The following is a 19,030-nucleotide window of genomic DNA, read 5'->3' on the forward strand; positions in this document are numbered from 1 at the left end:
CCTAAACTTAATATAGTAGCTGCCTGGGCCCTTTAATATGATATGTAATATGATTAACATATTGTACTCTTTAAAACTAAAGTAATAACTGTTGTGTGGCCTTTAATGCTGATATAATATACCATGAAAAACTAATATAATAACTTCCTTGTGTCCTTTAATATTGATAGTATAGCATCCAAAACTAATATGATAGCTGTCCTCTAGACTTTAATATCATAATATTCATACTGTGACCTCTAAATTTAATATAATAGCTGTTTTGTGGCCTTTATTACTGGTTTGTTATTCATACTATAGCATGGAAACCTGATTAAATAACTGTTCTGTGGCCTTTAATATTAATAGGATTTCATATTATAGCAAAAAATGATATCAGAGGTCTTTATTACTAATAGATGCAAACTATAATATCTAAAACATGTAAGGAGCTGTGCAATAGAATTTAATACCAAGTGACATTCATGCTAAAGCATGTTAAACTAATAGCTTCCCTGTAGCTTTTGATACTAATATTATAGCCTCCAAAACTGGTGTAATACATGTCCTGTGGCCTTTAATATTAATGTTATATCATTCCTATAACCTGTGAAGCTAATTTAATAAGTTTCTTATGAAATTGAATATTCATTTAATATCCATATTATAAATCTAAAACTGATAAATATGTGCTTCATATAAAAATGGTAAATAGGTCCTATAGTATTAATATGATATTGTATCACCTTAAACTAATATAATATCAGCTTTGTGGCCATTAAACTAATATGATATGTACAGGATAGTATTAAAATCAATATACTGCCATGTTGACTTTAATGCTAACATGATATTCATACTTGAGAATCTAATAGTACATAATTATTGATCTGGAGTGTTTAATTCTAATATGATATTCATATTGGAACATCTGAAACGGATGCAATAGTTGTTCTGTGGTCTTTGATATTTCTATGATACCCATTCTATAGTATCCAAAGCTAATGAAATATATTAGCTACCCTGTGGCCTTTAATATTAATATAATATCCATACTGCAGCATTTAAAATAATAGATGCACTGTGGCCTTAATACCAAATAATCGGTTTGGATATGCTCATGTCTGAGACAATGTAAGGAAGTTTAAAGGTGAAATGATGGGTTACGAGAGCCTTAACCCAAATTAGTAATCCTCTGACAGGAATTAACTGATTGGAAACTGCAGACGGATAGTGTGTAGCTGGAGGAGGTGGGTCATTGAGGCTGTGCCTTTGGGGTACATATTTGGTGAGCTGAGCTTAGGTTCTCTGCTTCCTGATCACCACTTCCGTTCACCACTCTCTTCTGCCCCACTTTAAGCCCCAAGGAATAGAGTTGGCCATCTATTGGCTGAGGTCTCTGAAACTGTGAGCCCCTAAATGAACTTTTCCTCCTTTAAAATTGTTCTTGTCAGGTCCTTGGGTCAAAGCAGCGAAAAAGATGACAGAAATAATAATATACATGTCATAGATCTAAAATAAATACAATAGTTGCCCTGATGCCTTTAATGCTAATATGATATTAAGAGTGTAACATCTAAAACTGATATATAATAGTTTCCCTGTGACATTTAATGTTAATGTAATATTCATGCCATAATATCCAAAAGTAACATTATAGCCTTTCCATAGCCATTATACTAAAGTAATATCCATATTATAGCATTTCAAGCTAATATAATATCTTCCCTGTGGCCCTTACAGCTAATGTGATACATACTATTGCATCTAAAATTGATATAATAGCTGCTCTGTATCCTTTAATATCAATAGACATCCTTATTATAGCATCTTAACTTGATATAATAGTTGCTCTTTGGCCTTAATATTTATATGATACCCATAATAGCATTCAAAACTGTTAAAATATTAGCCCTGTGGCCCTTATAGGTAACATGATACCCAAACTATATCTCCTAAAACCAATATAATAGCCAGATTGTGGCATTTAACATTAATATTTTACCCATATTATGCCCTCTAAAAGTAATAAATAGCCCTCTTGTCATTTTAAGTAAAATATCCATATGATAGCAATAAACCTTATGATATAGCATATCCATATGATAGCATATAAAGTTAACATAATAGCTGACCTCTGGCATTTAATAGTAATCTGTTGGGCTGGGCATGTGGCTGAAGCAGTAATGCGCTGACCTGGCATGCACAGGGTGCTGGGCTTGATTCTCAGCACCACATAAAATAAAATAATGATGTTGTGTCCACTGAAAACTGAAAAATAAATATTAAAAAATTCTCTCCTCTCTCTCTCTCTCTCTCTCTCCTCTCTCTCCTTCCTCCCTCTCTCTCTCTCTCTCTCTCTCTCTCTCTCTCTCTCTCTCTCTTTAAAAAAATAGTAATCTGTTATCCAAAGTATAGTACCTAAACTAATATAATTCCTTTTACTAATAGGATAGTCATTGCATAGCATATAAAACTAATATAATAACTGAACTTTGGAGCTTTAATATTAATGTAATATGTATACTACAACATCTCAAAGTACTGAAAGAGCATCCTTGTGCATCCTGTGCATTTGCCATTTATATTTTATCCATACTGTGGCCTGTTAATGGAATATTATAGCTCTTTGTGGCTGTTCATATTAATATCCATTCAATAGCCTCTAATGCTAATATAAGAGATGCCCTATAGCCTTTAATACTAATTCAGTATCAATACTGTGACCCCTAATACTAAAATAATAATTCTCCTGTGGCCTTTTAATATTACATAATATTCATTATAGCAATTATATAAATATAATTCCTACCCTATGGCCTTTAGTACTAATATGATATCCATATCATAGCATCTGTTAATGATCTAAAAGAAGATCATTAACAGATTACCTTTGTACTGTTGTGATATTCATATTATAGTATCTAAACTAATACAGTTGTTCTCTAATGACCTTTAATTCCTATATTTTTACCATAGCATCTAAATGTAGTATAACATTTCTGTAGCTTTTAATACTAATGTAATATTCTTACAATTGCATCTAAAAGTGATATAATAGCTATCATGTGGTCTTTAATACTGATATTATATTCATGTTAGATCATAAAAACTGATAGAGTAGCTTCCCTGTGGCTTTATTAGTAATATGACATTTTTATTACAGCATCTAAAATTGATAGCTGCCTTTAATATTAATATGATATCCATAATATAGTGTCCAAAGCTGATATAATATCTGCAATGTGCATTTCATAGCTAATATGACATTCTTACTAAAGCATTTAAAAACACTATAAGCCAGGCGCAGTGGCACATGCCTGTAATCCCAGTGGTTTGGGAGGCTGAGACAGGAGAATTGTGAGTTCAAAGCCAGCCTCAGCCACTGTGAGTCTTTAAGCAACTCAGTGAGACCTTGTTTCTAAACAAACTAAAAAATAGGGCTGATGATGTTGCTCAGAGGTCAAGTGCCCCTGAGTTCAATCCCTGACAAATAAATAAAAAAGTAAATAAATAAATAAATAAATAAAATATAATAGCTGCATAATGGTATTTAATACTATTATTATATCTATACTATAGTATTGAAAATTAACATTATAGCTTCTCTGTGGCCTTTTGTATTAATGTAACCATAACATTGTATTGAAAACTGATATAATAGCAGCCCTGTGTCTTTTAATTGTATCGTGATATACATGTGGCATCTAAAACTGATACAAGAGCTGTCTTATTGCCTTTAATACTAATATAATATCCGTATTGTAGCATCTGAAAATAATTTAAAAAACTACACAGTGGTGTTTTATGCTAATATGATATCCCTAGTGTAGAATCCTTACTAAAACAATAGGTGCCTTATAGCCTCTAATACTTATTATATTCATAGTATGCCTTCTGAAATTGATTTAATAGCTGCACTGTCACTTTTAATATTTCTATGATATTCATACTATTGATCTGGAAGTAATATCTATTCTGTGGCCTTTGATGCTAATATGATATCATACTATGGCATTCAAAACTAATATACTGGCAGTCCATTGTTGATTAAAATTAATATATTATTCACATTATTTAATCTAAAGCTAAAGCAATTGCATCCCTGTGGTCTTTAATACTATTATAATACCCATACTATAGCATCTACAGCTAATATAATAGCTATACCATGGCCTTTAATATTACTGTGCATCAAAACCTAAAAATATTAAAATTAATAATAATGTGATATTCATACTATAGCATGTAAAACAAATTCAATTGCTATTTTGTCCTTAATATACTGTCGATATTATAGATTCTATAACTCATATGATAGATGCCCTGTGGTCTTTAATATAAATGAAGTACTCATACTATACCATATTAATATATATAATATATGTCCTATAGCCTTTAATACTAATGTGATAACCATATTTTGCATCTATTACAAATGTAGTAGCTGCCACATGGCATTTAATAGTAATATGATATGTGTAGGAGCTGGATTTATACCTCAGTGGTAGAGCATTTGCCTTGCACATGTGAGGCACTGGGTTTGATTTTCAGCACCACATAAGATAATAAAATAAAAAAAAAGATATTGTGTCCATCTTAAAAAAAAGAACACCTTTTAATTTGTTCAGAGTCAAATCAAATGTGTGAGTCAAACTGGAGCTTAGGAAGGTGTGATTGTTAAACATCATGACCACTAAAGAGTTGCTAAATACTTTGCCCAGAGACAATAGGAAAGAAGACTTGAGTGCATCTCAGGAATTGGCAAAACCAGCCCAGTTTCAGGCTCAATGATTTAATTTTTCTTTCTTTTTTTGTACCAGGAATTGAACACAGAGGTACTTAACCACTGAGTCACATCCTCAGCCTTTTAAAATATTTCATTTAGATACAGGATCTCACTGAGTTGCTCAGGGCCTTGCTAAATTGCTGAGGCTGACTTTGAACTTGCAATCCTCTTGCCTCAGCCTACTAAGCTGCTGGGATTATATTCAGGCACCATCTTGCCTTGCTCAAAGTTTTAAAAATAAAAATTCCTTTGAGAAGAGACCAGTGAGGCACCATGAATGAAGAGAGGGGTCTAAGAGGTTATTTCACCATGCTTAGCTGCCCAGGCACTCAGCAGTTGCTATAGCCATGGTCTTAGGAGGTTTGTCTACTGCTCGAGATGTTGTCAGATCTTGGTATCAACTACATGGTGCTGTTTTTTTAGGTTTGCAAGACATTGGCATTAGGGGTTCATGGAGGCTCCCACTGGGATTTCAAAGGAAAACCTGGAAGGTCAGGAAAAATGTATTAGAGTTGCAATACCAGCAGGCAGCCCCTGAGAGGATGAAGAAAACTATAGTGGCTACTCCTGAGATTAAGAGATGCTAGTAATATGGATCATTTTCCAAGGAATTGAATTCCATAGGAATTGAACAGACACAAGTCAAGCTAGGCCATGTGGACTGCTAGTAACAAAGCCATAGGAATGGAGATGCACAAGTTTTTTGGAGAGAACATTACAATGCTATTTGCCCAAAATATGCTTGATGTGGAACTACAGATCTTGTTTGCCCAGCTGGATTTTGGTCTTTTTTTGGTCCCATCTCTTCTTTCTATGCCCCTATTTATCACTTGTAGAATGGAAATGTCTAATCCATGCCATTATATATTGGATTATATAGCTTGCTTTGATTGTTATGGGGTCTCATGCTCATTTTTCCTTAAGTTTCAGAAGAGGTTTTGGACTTAGACTTTTGGGGAATACTGGAACTGTTAAGAACATGTGGGCTCCTGGATATGAACTCAATGTATTTTGCATCCTGAGATGGACATGAACTTTTGGGTGCCAAGGGCAGAATATTATGGTTTAGATATGAAGTATTACTCTAAAACTCATGTGTGAGAAAAGGTAAGAAAGATTTAAAGGTGAAATTATTTAGTTATGAGAGCCTTAACCTAGTGAGTGCATTAATCCACTGATAGTGTTTAACTGGTTGGTAACTGTAGGAAGGTAGTGTGTAGCTGGAGAAGGTGGGTCACTGGGGGCATTTCTTTGGAGTATATATTTGTCTCTGGTGAGCAGAACTCTCTATCTGCTTCCTCTTTGCCATGTTCTGATTTGCTTCCTACCTCTATACCATTTGGGCAAGAGCTGTGGAGTTGGTCTTCTATGGACTGAGACCTGGAAAATATAAGTGTCAAATAACATTTTAATTCTCTAAAAATTGTTCTTGTCAGGAATTTTAGACACAATGGGAAAAAATCTTACTAAAACAATACTGTACTATCTATAAATAATATAATAGTGGCCCTTTGTCCTCTTCTGTCAGTAATATAGCATCTAAAATTAATAGTTACCCTGTGGCATTTAATCATATAGCATCCAAAACTAAGATAATACCTGCAGTGACCTTTAATACTACTATGATATCCATAATATTGCAAGTAAAACTAATATTATAGCTTCTCTGTGTCCTCTGACATTAATGTAATATGAATAATGTGGTCACAGGGTAGTTATTATATTACTTTTATAGATCACTGTATGGATATTAATATTAAATGTAAGGAAAAAAAAGAGACATAGAAGATGTAGAGTCAGAATGACAGAATGGCAGAATGGTCAAGCTGCCAGCTTTATTTATATCAATAGGTTGCATTAGGTCATTGGCATCAGTAATATACTATTGTTTATTGTGTCATTTGGAAGGTTATGGGGTTAGCATCGTTATGCAGCTTATTCCTCAGTTACCTTCTACAGTTACAATATGCAATGTTAGAAGCTTTGTGTAGCTATCAATAAAGTTTGTTGTTTACAATTACTGTTAGGTGGACAGGTCCAGGAGCATGGAAGCTTGGTGAAACATTTTTATTGTATAACAAGAGTGTTTCTTTATTCCCAGGACCTGTGTGCCTGAGATCAAGGCCAAAGCTGATAAGACTCCAGTACAAAGCCTTCTAATGCAGGACATTGCTATAGCAGGTAGGCATCCCGTGTCTTTGCACAGAAGTTTTCCTAGCATCCAGGCATTTCTCGACTTGGCACAGAAACTTCCTAGCCACCAAGTATGCCACATTTATGAAGCCATCAGAGACCCCAGTCCCAAACACAGAACCCTTGTGGGCCAAAGGGAAGCTTTAAGGCCAAAGGAAAGCTGTTATATCAGTTTTACATGCTATAATGTGGATATAATATTAGTTTTAAAACTGAAGAGCTGCCTGTGACCTTTTAATACAAACATGTCATCCATACTATGAAATTGTAATGGATATAATAGCTCCCCTGTGAACTTTATAACTAATATGGTATCCATATTAAGGCATCAAAAATTGACATAGTAGCTGAAATGTGTAATTTAGTGTTAATATTATATCCATACTGTGGACCTAAAACTAATCACATACCTTTTCTGTGGTCTTTCATATTAATACAATATCCACATTATAGCGTCTAAAACTAATATAATAGCTGCCCTGTAGCTTTTAGAACTAATATGATATCCAAATTATAACATTTGCCAAGGACCGTTAATATTAATATGATATTGATAAACTAGCATCTAAAACTAATAAAATATTTGCCTGTGACCTTTAATACTAATATGATATTCACATATACCATCAAAAGCAATACATGAACTTGCCTATGGCCTTAAATATTAATATAATATTCATACTGTGACATAAAGAACTAATATAATAGCTATCCTGTGAATTTTTAAAAATATTGTTTTAGTTGTTGATGGACACAATACGTTTACTTTATTTATGTTTCTTAATGTGGTGCTGAGGATTGAACTCAGTGCCTCACATGTGCTAGGCAGGCTCTCTACAAATGAGCCACAACCCCAGACCAACTACCCTGTGACTTTTAATAATAATATAACATCCATAACTTTTAATAATAATATAATCCATAAAACTAATATTGTAAATTCCCTGTGTATTATATTAATATAATCATTATATTATCATTATATTATTATTATTTATTATATCAATATAACATCCTTCCTATAGTATCTAAAACTGAATAGCTCTTCTATGGCCTTTAATACTAATAAAACATCCATACTATAGCTATTAAAAGTGGCATAATAGTTTTCTTGCAGCTTTTAATAGTATACCAACATGATATCCATACTCTACCATCTAAATATAACAAAATAGCTTCCCTGGAGTCTTTAATAATAATGTAATATAGTACTACAGCATCTAAAACAAATAGAATAGCTACTATCTTATGGCCTTACATACTATCTGATTTATATTATTAGAGAATACTGACAAAATAGCTGCACTGTGAATCTTTAACACAAACATGTTAGCCACATAATGGCATGTAAAACTGATACAACAGCTGTCCTGTGACCTTTACTACTAACTTTATCCATATGATAGCTTTGAAAATTGATATATCACCTGCCTGTGGATTTAGTGTTAATATTTTATCCTTACTATGGCATCTAAAACTAATTTAATAGGTTTCCTGTGGATTTTAGTACTAATATAATATTAATTATATAGAATCTAAATCTAATGCAATATCTGCCTTGTGATCTTTAATACTAATAAGATATCTATACAATAGAACCTAAAATTAACATTATAGGTGTCCTGTGGCCTTAAATACTGATATGATATTCATATTATAGCATCAAAATTGAATATAGTAACTGCCTGTGTTTTTTAATTCTAATATGATATGCATATTATTGGATCAAAACCTAAGATAATGGATGCCATGAAGCTTTTAATAATAAGATATTCATATTATAGTATGTGAAATGAATAGCTGCACTGCCTCCTTTATTACTAATATAATACTCGTCTTTTAGCATCTAAATCTGATATAATAATTGTCTTGTGGCCTTTATTACTAATATAATATATAATAATATCTAGTTACTACTAATATAATATCTATAAAATAGTGTATAACTGCAATGTAATAGCTGCAAAGTGGCTTTTATTATTAACTCAAACTCCATTCTATAACTCCTTAAACTAATAGCTTGTTGTGGCCATTAATATTTATAAAAGAAGTATCCTGTGGCTTCTAGTACTAATATGATAGGTAGCCTTGAATATTAATATAATATCCATATTATGAACTCAAAAAAAAATATACTAGCTGCCCTGTGATCTTCAATATTAATATATAAACTGTACTATAGCATATAAAACTAATATCATAGCTGCTTTGTAGTCTTTAAGATGATATCCAAATTATATCATTTGAAGCTTACATAATTGTTGCCCTTTGGCATTTAATATTAATAGTATATCCATAACAGAACATCTAGAACTAATATACCTTTAATACTAATACTGTATTTCCATTGGTATTAAAGATCACATTATGTATGTTATATTAATATTGAAGGCCACAGTTCAGCTATTCTATTGGTATTAAATGTGACTGGGTGGGTGTGTATATACTAATATTTATGACCTCTAATACTTACATAAAATCCAAAATATAGCATTGGAAACAGACATAATAGTTTCCCTATGGCCTTTAATACTAATATAATGTACATATCAGAGTATCTGAAACTGATATAATGACTACCCTGTGCCTTTAGTATTAATATGATATTCACACTATATCATTTAAAGGTAATGTAATAGCTGCTTAGTGTTTTCCAATACTAACATGATATTCACATCATATCATCTAAAACCGACATAACCACTGCCTTGTGCCTTGAATACTAATACAATATTCATGCTATACCCAATAAAATAATGGCTACCCTTCAGCCTTTCATAATAATATGATGTGAGGATATTAGCATCTAAAATTGATAATAGCTGCACCATGGCCTTTAATATTGATATAACATCCATACTTGGCTTATGAAACTTATTTTAGTTTAGCTGTCCTTTGTTCTTTTAATACAAACACAGAATCCATACTGTAGTACCTAAAATTGATATAAGAAATAATAGCTGCTTTGTGGCCTTTATAACTAATATGATTTCCATACTATAGTATCTAAAATTAATATAATTGCTGCTCTGAAGAATTTAAGATTAAAACAACGTGCAAACTGTAGCACCTAAAACTACTTGCTGTCCTGTGTACTTTAACACCAATATGGTATCCCATATTATAGAATCAAATATTATACATTAAGTGTACTGTGATTTTAATAGTTATATATTCATACTGTAGCAACTAAAGCTGATATAATATATGCCCTGTGATGTTGAATAATTATGCAATAGCCATGCTGTCCATACTAAAGTCTCTTAAACTAATATAATGGAGAGTCTCTGGCCTTTAATACTTGTAAAAACATGTACACTTTAGCATGTCAAAGTGTTCAAACAGCTGCTCTGTGGCCTTTAATATTAATGTAATATCCATATTACAGAATCTAAGGCTAATAAGATAGATGAACTTTTTGTGAAATATATATGTATATATTAACATATAATAATATAGTAATATATTGATGTATTTATTAATATGTTAATATATTTTATATATTAATTAAAGGTTAATATAACATTAACCTTTTAATGTGAAATATATATATATATATTTTTTTTTTCAGTCTCTGAAACAAATGTAATATATTCTCTGAGTCCTTATTACTAATATCCACAGTGCAGCATCTGACATCTGATATATTAGTTGCACTATGGCCATTAATATTAATATGATATCCATGCTACAGCATCAAAACTTTTTTAAAAAGTTGACTTTTGGCCTTCAATACTAACATAATATGTATACTATAGCATCTTAAACTACTATGAGAGCCATCCTGTTGCCTTTACTACTATATCCATAATCTGGCTTCTAAAACTGATGTAATAGCAGCCCTATGTCCTTTAGTATTAATGTAACATATTTCCTACATCAAAACTTGAAAAATATCTACCCTGAAACTTCAGTATTACTATAATATCCATACTATTGCATCTAAAACTGCCCTGTGTAGCATCTAAAACTGATGTAACAGTTGTCCAGTTGCCTTTGGTATTAATATAACATTCATACTAGTGCATCTGCAACAAATTTAGGAGCTGTCCTGTCTTTTAATAATATTTTATTCATACTATAGCATCAGAACTGATATTATAATTGCTCTATGGTCTTTCATATTAATGTGATAATCATACTCTTGCATTGAAAACCGATACCATAACTATCCTCTAGCTTTTAATTTAATGTGATATATATCATTTAAAATCAATATAGTAGCTGCCCTGTGGCATTTAATACTAACATCATATTCATATTGTAGCATCAAAAATGGATGTAAGAGCTGTTCTGTGGTCTTTTATACTAATATGATATCCATAGTGTAACATATAACACTAGCATACTAGCTGTTCATTTGTCCTTATTAGTAGCATGTTATCCACATGTGGCATCTAAAGCTAATAAAATAGCTTCCCTGTAGCCTTAAAGACTATTATGATATCCACACTATAGCTTCTAAAGCTAATATATTATCTTCCTTGTGGCCCTTAATGCTTATATAATATACATATTACAGCCTCTAAAGCCAATGTGATAAACATCCTTTGGCTTTTAATATTAATATAATATCCATACTTTGGTCACAAGACTGAAATAATAACTGCCCTGTGGTCTTTAATATTAACATAATATGCATAATTTGGCCTCTAAAACTAAGATATTAGCTGCCTTGTGGTCTCTAATATTAATATAATACATATACTGTGGCCTATTTTATAATATAATGGCTGTCCTGTGACCTCTAGGACAAATATGATATCTATAACATAGTATTCAAAACTAACAAAATAGCTGGCCCATAGTGATTATAATAAATATATTACATGTATTATAGATTCCAAAAGTAATACAATTGCTGACCTGTGGAACTTTGTACTAATATGATATCTATTGTGTACAATCTAAAACTAATATAATTGCAACAATGTGGCTTTTTATATTAATATAATATCCATACTAAAGTATATAGCTTTCCAGTGGCAATTATAATTTATACAATATAGGTATTATACATTTTAAAACTAATGTAACAGGTGCTCTTTGACTTTACTTTTAATATCCATACTATAGCATCTAAAATTCATATAATGACTGACCTGTGACCATTAGTACTAACATGATATCAATACAACAGCATTGAAACTGATATATTAATGTTCTGTAGCTTTTAATATTAACCTAACATCTTTAATATAGCATTTAATGCTCATATGATAGTTGCCCCATGGCCTCTAATATTAATATGATATAGATACTATAGGAACTAATTAATTTAATAACTGACCTGTTTCCTTTTTTATTAATATAGTACCTATACTGTGACCTCAAAAAGTAATTTAATTCCTATTCTATGTCATTTAACATTAATATAGTAGCCATAGTGTTGCCTTTAGAAATAATGTAATAAATTCATTTCTTGCTTGCATAATACACACAATATAGTATCTAAAATTAATACATAGCTGCACTGAGGCCTTGAGTACTCATGTAATATCAATACTGTGGCATCATCAATTAACTATTTGCCCTACAATCAATATTACTTGCTCTCTGGCAAGTAATATAAATATGATATTCATTGTATGCTATCTAAAATTAATTTAATAGCTACTGTGTTTTCTTTACTATTACTGTGACATCCTACTAGAGTATATAAAACTAAATAATAATTGGTGCACTTTGGCCTTTAGGATAGTGTAGCTTCTGATACTAATATATTAACTACCCTGTGGTCTTTAATGTTAACATTGGAAATTACAAAATATCCTTGGCTTTTAATTCCAGCATCTGAAATACAATATAATAGCTGCTCTGTGGTCTTTCATTTTGATATAATAGTCATATTATAGTGTCTAAACCGGATATAATAAGTGGCTTGTGACATTTAATAATAGTGTGATACCATATAGTAGCATACAAAACTGATATATGCCTTGTGACTTTTATACTAATGTAACATCTTTATTTTATTAAATTTTTTTTAAATATTTATTTTTTTAGGTGTAGATGGACACACATGCCTTTATTTTTTTAAAGAGAGAGAATTTTTTATTATTTATTTTTTATTTTATTTTTTTAGAGAGAGAGAGAGAGAGAGAGAGAATTTTAATATTTATTTTTTAGTTCTCGGCGGACACAACATCTTTGTTGGTATGTGGTGCTGAGGATCGAACTCAGGCCACAAGCATGCCAGGCGAGCGTACTACCTCTTAAGCCACATCCCCAGCCCCATGTAACATCTTTAGTATGATATCTAATACAACTTGGGCCAGCAACAGAGACCAAGGGGTGCTTTCCAGGGAACCCCAGCTCGGAATGAGGGACCCCAAAGTGCCACCAGGAAAGACACCCTGCCCTTGAGGCTCAGGGGGGTGAGAGGACGGGCACACATGCACAATAGTAGACGCTCCCCACCCTCTGCCACACCACTATTCTTGCTATTCTTCATCTGCTCTTCCTGTGCACAACATTAGCTCAAGAGGATGCCGAGATCTGCCTTCTGTCCATCATGAGCACCTCCGCCAAGGTGAGTGCAGGCTTCCAACTTGCTGGGTCCTCTAAGAGCAGGCAGGCCAGGAATAAGGGTTGGAAATAGGGTTAAGGTAAGAGTAAAGGTTAGGGTTAAAGTTTAGGGGTAAGAGGTTAGGGGTTAGAGGTTAGGAGTTAGAAGTTAGAATTTACAGTTTAGGGTTAAGGTTTAGGGTTTAGGGTTGGGGTTAGAGATAGGGTTAGGGTTAGGGTTAGTTAGGGTTAGGGTTAGGGTTAGGTTTAGGGTTAGGTTTAGGGTTAGGGTTAGGATTAGGGTTTAGCGTTTAGGGTTTAGAGTTTAGGGTTAAGGTTTAGGGTTTAGGGTTTAGGGTTTAGGGTTAGGGTTAGGGTTAGGGTTTTAGGGTTAGGTTTAGGGTTAGGGTTAGGGCTAGGGATAGGACTAGGGCTAGGGCTAGGGCTATTGATGTATTGTCATAGGTACCCTCACCTAGTGAGTACTTGAATATATTTACTGTGCCTTTTCCCCATCATGGGAATACTAACCTAGTAATGTACTGTCATAGGTACTCTCACCTGGTGTGTACTTGAACATCTTTACTGTGCCTTTTCCCCATCATGGGAATACAAACCTAGATGATATACTGTCATAGGTACCCTCAACTGGTGTGTACTTGAACATCATTACTGTGCCTTTTCCCCATCATAGCATGGGAATACTAACCTAGTGATGAACTGTCATAGGTACCCTCACCTGGTGAGTACTTGAATATCTTTATTGTGCCTTTTCCTTATCATAGCATGGGAATACTAACCTAGTGATGTACTGTCATAGGTACCCTCACCTGGTGAGTACTTGAATATCTTTACTGTGCCTTTTCCCCATCATAGCATGGGAATACTAACCTAGTGATGTACTGTCATAGGTACTCTTACCTGGTGTGTACTTGAACATCTTTACTGTGCCTTTTCCTCATCATGGGAATACTAACCTAGTGATGTACTTCATAGGTACTTTCACCTGGTGTGTACGTGAACATCTTTACTGTGCCTTTTCCCCATCATAGCATGGGAATACGAACCTAGTGATGTACTTCATAGGTACTCTCACCTGGTGTGTACTTGAACATCTTTACTGTGCCTTTTCCCCATCATGGGAATACTAACCTAGATGATGTACTGTCATAGGTACCCTCACCTGGTTTGTACTTGAACATCATTACTGTGCCTTTTCCCCATCATAGCATGGGAATACGAACCTAGTGATGTACTGTCATAGGTACCCTCACCTGGTGAGTACTTGAATATCTTTACTGTGCATTTTCCCCATCATAGCATGGGAATACTAACCTAGTGATGTACTGTCATAGGTACCCTCACCTGGTGAGTACTTGAATATCTTTACTGTGCCTTTTCCCCATCATAGCATGGGAATACTAACCTAGTGATGTACTGCCATAGGTACTCTTACTTGGTGTGTACTTGAACATCTTTACTGTGCCTTTTCCCCATCATGGGAATACTAACTTAGTGAAGTACTTCATAGGTACTCTCACCTGGTGTGTACTTGAACATCTTTACTGTGCCTTTTCCCCATCATAGCATGGGAATACTAACCTAGTACTGTACTGTCATAGGTACTCTCACCTGGTGTGTACTTGAACATCTTTACTGTGCCTTTCCCCTTCATAGCATGGGAATATTAACCTAGTGATGTACTGTCATAGGTACCCTCACCTGGTGTGTACTTGAACATCTTTACTGTGCCTTTTCCCCATTATAGCATGGGAATACTAACCTAGTGATGTACTGTCATAGGTACTCTTACCTGGTGTGTACTTGAACATCTTTACTGTGCCTTTTCCCATCATAGCATGGGAATACTAACCTAGATGATGTACTATCATAGGTACTCTCACCTGGTGTGTACTTGAATATCTTTTCTGTGCCTTTTCCCCATCATGGGAATACTAACCTAGTGATGTACTGTCATAGGTACTCTCACCTGGTGTGTACTTGAACATCTTTACTGTGTCTTTTCAGCATCATAGCATGGGAATACTAATCTAGTGATGTATTGTCACAGGTACCCTCACCTAGTGAGTACTTGAATATCTTTACTGTGCCTTTTCCCCATCATGGGAAAACTTACCTAGTGATGTACTGTCATAGGTACCCTCACCTGGTGAGTATTTGATTATCTTTACTGTGCCTTTTCCCCATCATAGCATGGGAATACTAACCTAGTGATGTACTGTCATGGGTACCCTCACCTGGTGTGTACTTGAACATCTTTACTTTGCCTTTTCCCCATCATGGGAATACTAACCTAGATGATGTACTATGATAGGTACTCTCACCTGGTGTGTACTTGAACATCTTTACTGTGCCTTTTCCCCATCATGGCATGGGAATACTAACCTAGTGATGTACTTCATAAGTACTCTCACCTGGTGTGTACATGAACATCTTTACTGTGCCTTTCCCCATCATAGCATGGGAATACTAACCTAGTAATGTACTGTCATAGGTACTCTCACCTGGTGTGTACTTGAACATCTTTACTGTGCCTTTTACCATCATAGCATGGGAATACTAACCTAGATTATGTACTGTCATAGGTACCCTCACCTGGTGTGTACTTGAACATCTTTACTTTGCCTTTTCCCCATCATAGCATGGGAATACTAACCTGGTGATGTACTGTCATAGGTACCCTCACGTGGTGTGTACTTGAACATCTTTACTTTACCTTTTCCCCATCATGGGAATACTAACCTAGATGATGTACTATCATAGGTACTCTTGCCTGGTGTGTACTTGAACATCTTTCCTGTGCCTTTTCCCCATCATAGCATGGGAATACTAACCTAGTGATGTACTGTCATAGGTACTCTCACCTGGTGTGTACTTGAACATCTTTACTGTGCCTTTTCCCAATCATAGCATGGGAATAGTAACCTAGTAATGTACTGTCATAGGTACTCTCACCTGGTGTGTACTTGAACATTTTTACTGTGCCTTTTCCCATCATAGCATGGGAATACTAACCTAGATGATGTACTGTCATAGGTACTCTCACCTGGTGTGTACTTGAACATCTTTACTGTGCCTTTTCCCCATCATGGGAATACTCCCCTAGCGATGTACTATCATAGGTACTCTCACCTGGTGTGTACTTGAACATCTTTACTGTGCCTTTTCCCCATCATGGGAATACTAACCTAGTGATGTACTGTCATAGGTACTCTCACTTGGTGTGTACGTGAACATCTTTACTATGCCTTTTCCCCATCATAGCATGGGAATACTAACATAGTGATGTATTTTCATAGGTACCCTCACTTGGTGAGTACTTGAATATCTTTACTGTGCCATTTCGCTATCATAGGATGGGAATACTAACCTAGTGATGTACTGTCATAGGTACCCTCACCTGGTGTGTACTTGAACATCTTTACTGTGCCTTTTCCCCATCATGGGAATACTACCCTAGCGATGTACTGTCATAGGTACTCTCACCTGGTGTGTACTTGAACATCTTTACTGTGCCTTTTCCCCATCATGGGAATACTAACCTAGTGATGTACTGTCATAGGTACTCTCACTTGGTGTGTACGTGAACATCTTTACTATGCCTTTTCCCCATCATAGCATGGGAATACTAACATAGTGATGTATTTTCATAGGTACCCTCACTTGGTGAGTACTTGAATATCTTTACTGTGCCATTTCGCTATCATAGGATGGGAATACTAACCTAGTGATGTACTGTCATAGGTACCCTCACCTGGTGTGTACTTGAACATCTTTACTGTGCCTTTTCCCCATCATAGCATGGGAATACTAACCTAGATAATGTACTATCATAGGTACTCTCACCTGGTGTGTACTTGAATATCTTTACTGTGCCTTTTCCCCATCATAGCATGGGAATACTAACCTAGTGATGTATTGTCATAGGTACCCTCAGCTAGTGAGTACTTGAATATCTTTACTGTGCCTTTTCCCCATCATGGGAAACTAACCTAGTGATTTACTGTCATAGCTACTCTCACCTGATGAGTACTTGAACATCTTTACTGTGCCTTTCTCCCATCATAGCATGGGAATACTAACGTAGTCATGTGCTGTCATAGGTACCCTCACCTGGTGTGTACTTGAACATCTTTACTGTGCCGTTTCCCCATCATAGGATGGGAATTCTACCTAGATGATATTCTATCATAGGTACTCTCACCTTGTGTGTACTTGAATATCTTTACTGTGCCTTTTCTCCATCATGGGAATACTACCCTAGCGATGTACTGTCATAGGTACTCTCACCTGGTGTGTACTTGAAGATCTTTACTGTGCCTTTTTCCCATCATAGCATGGGAATACTAACCTAGTGATGTATTGTCATAGGTACCCTCACCTAGTGAGTACTTGAATATTATTACTGTGCCTTTTCCCCATCATGGGAATACTAACCTAGTGATGTACTGTCATAGGTACCCTCACCTGGCGAGTACTTGAACATGTTTACTGTGCCTTTTACCCATCATAGCATGGGAATACTAACCTAGTGTTGTGCTTTATAGGTACCCTCACGTGGTGTGTACTTGAACATCTTTACTGTGCCTTTTTTCCAACATGGGAATACTAACCTAGATGATGTACTGTCATAGGTACCCTCACCTGGTGTGTACTTGAACATCTTTACTGTGCCTTTTCCCCATCATAGCATGGGAATACTAACCTAGTGATGTATTGTCATAGTTACCCTCACCTAGTGAGTACTTGAATATCTTTACTGTGCCTTTTCCCCATCATAGCATGGGAATACTAACCTAGTCATGTACTGTCATAGGTACCCTCACCTCGTGTGTACTTGAAAATCTTTACTGTGACGTTTCCCCATCATAGCATGGGAATACTAACATAGATGATGTTCTATCATAGGTACTCTCACCTTGTGTGTACTTGAATATCTTTACTGTGCCTTTTCCCCATCATGGGAATACTAACCTAGTGATGTACTGTCATACGTACCCTCACCTGGTGAGTACTTGAATATCTTTACTGTGCCTTTTTTTCATCATAGCATGGAAATACTAACCTAGTGATGTACTGTCATAGGTACCCTCATGTGGTGTGTACTTGAACATCTTTACTGTGCCTTTTCCCCATCATGGGAATATTAACCTGGTGATTTACTGTCATAGCTACTCTCACCTGGTGAGTACTTGAACATCTTTACTGTGCCTTTTTCTCATCATAGCATGGGAATACTAACCTAGTCATGTACTGTTATAGGTACCCTCACCTCGTGTGTACTTGAAAATCTTTACTGTGACGTTTCCCCATCATAGCATGGGAATACTAACATAGATGATGTTCTATCATAGGTACTCTCACCTTGTGTGTACTTGAATATCTTTACTGTGCCTTTTCTCCATCATGGGAATAGTACCCTAGCGATGTACTGTCATAGGTACTCTCTCCTGGTGTGTACTTCAACATCTTTACTGTGCCTTTTCCCCATCATAGCATGGGAATACTAACCTAGTGATGTATTGTCATAGGTACCCTCAC

The sequence above is a fragment of the Ictidomys tridecemlineatus genome, chromosome 13, assembly GCF_052094955.1.
Source record: "Ictidomys tridecemlineatus isolate mIctTri1 chromosome 13, mIctTri1.hap1, whole genome shotgun sequence".
Classification (NCBI taxonomy): domain Eukaryota; kingdom Metazoa; phylum Chordata; class Mammalia; order Rodentia; family Sciuridae; genus Ictidomys; species Ictidomys tridecemlineatus.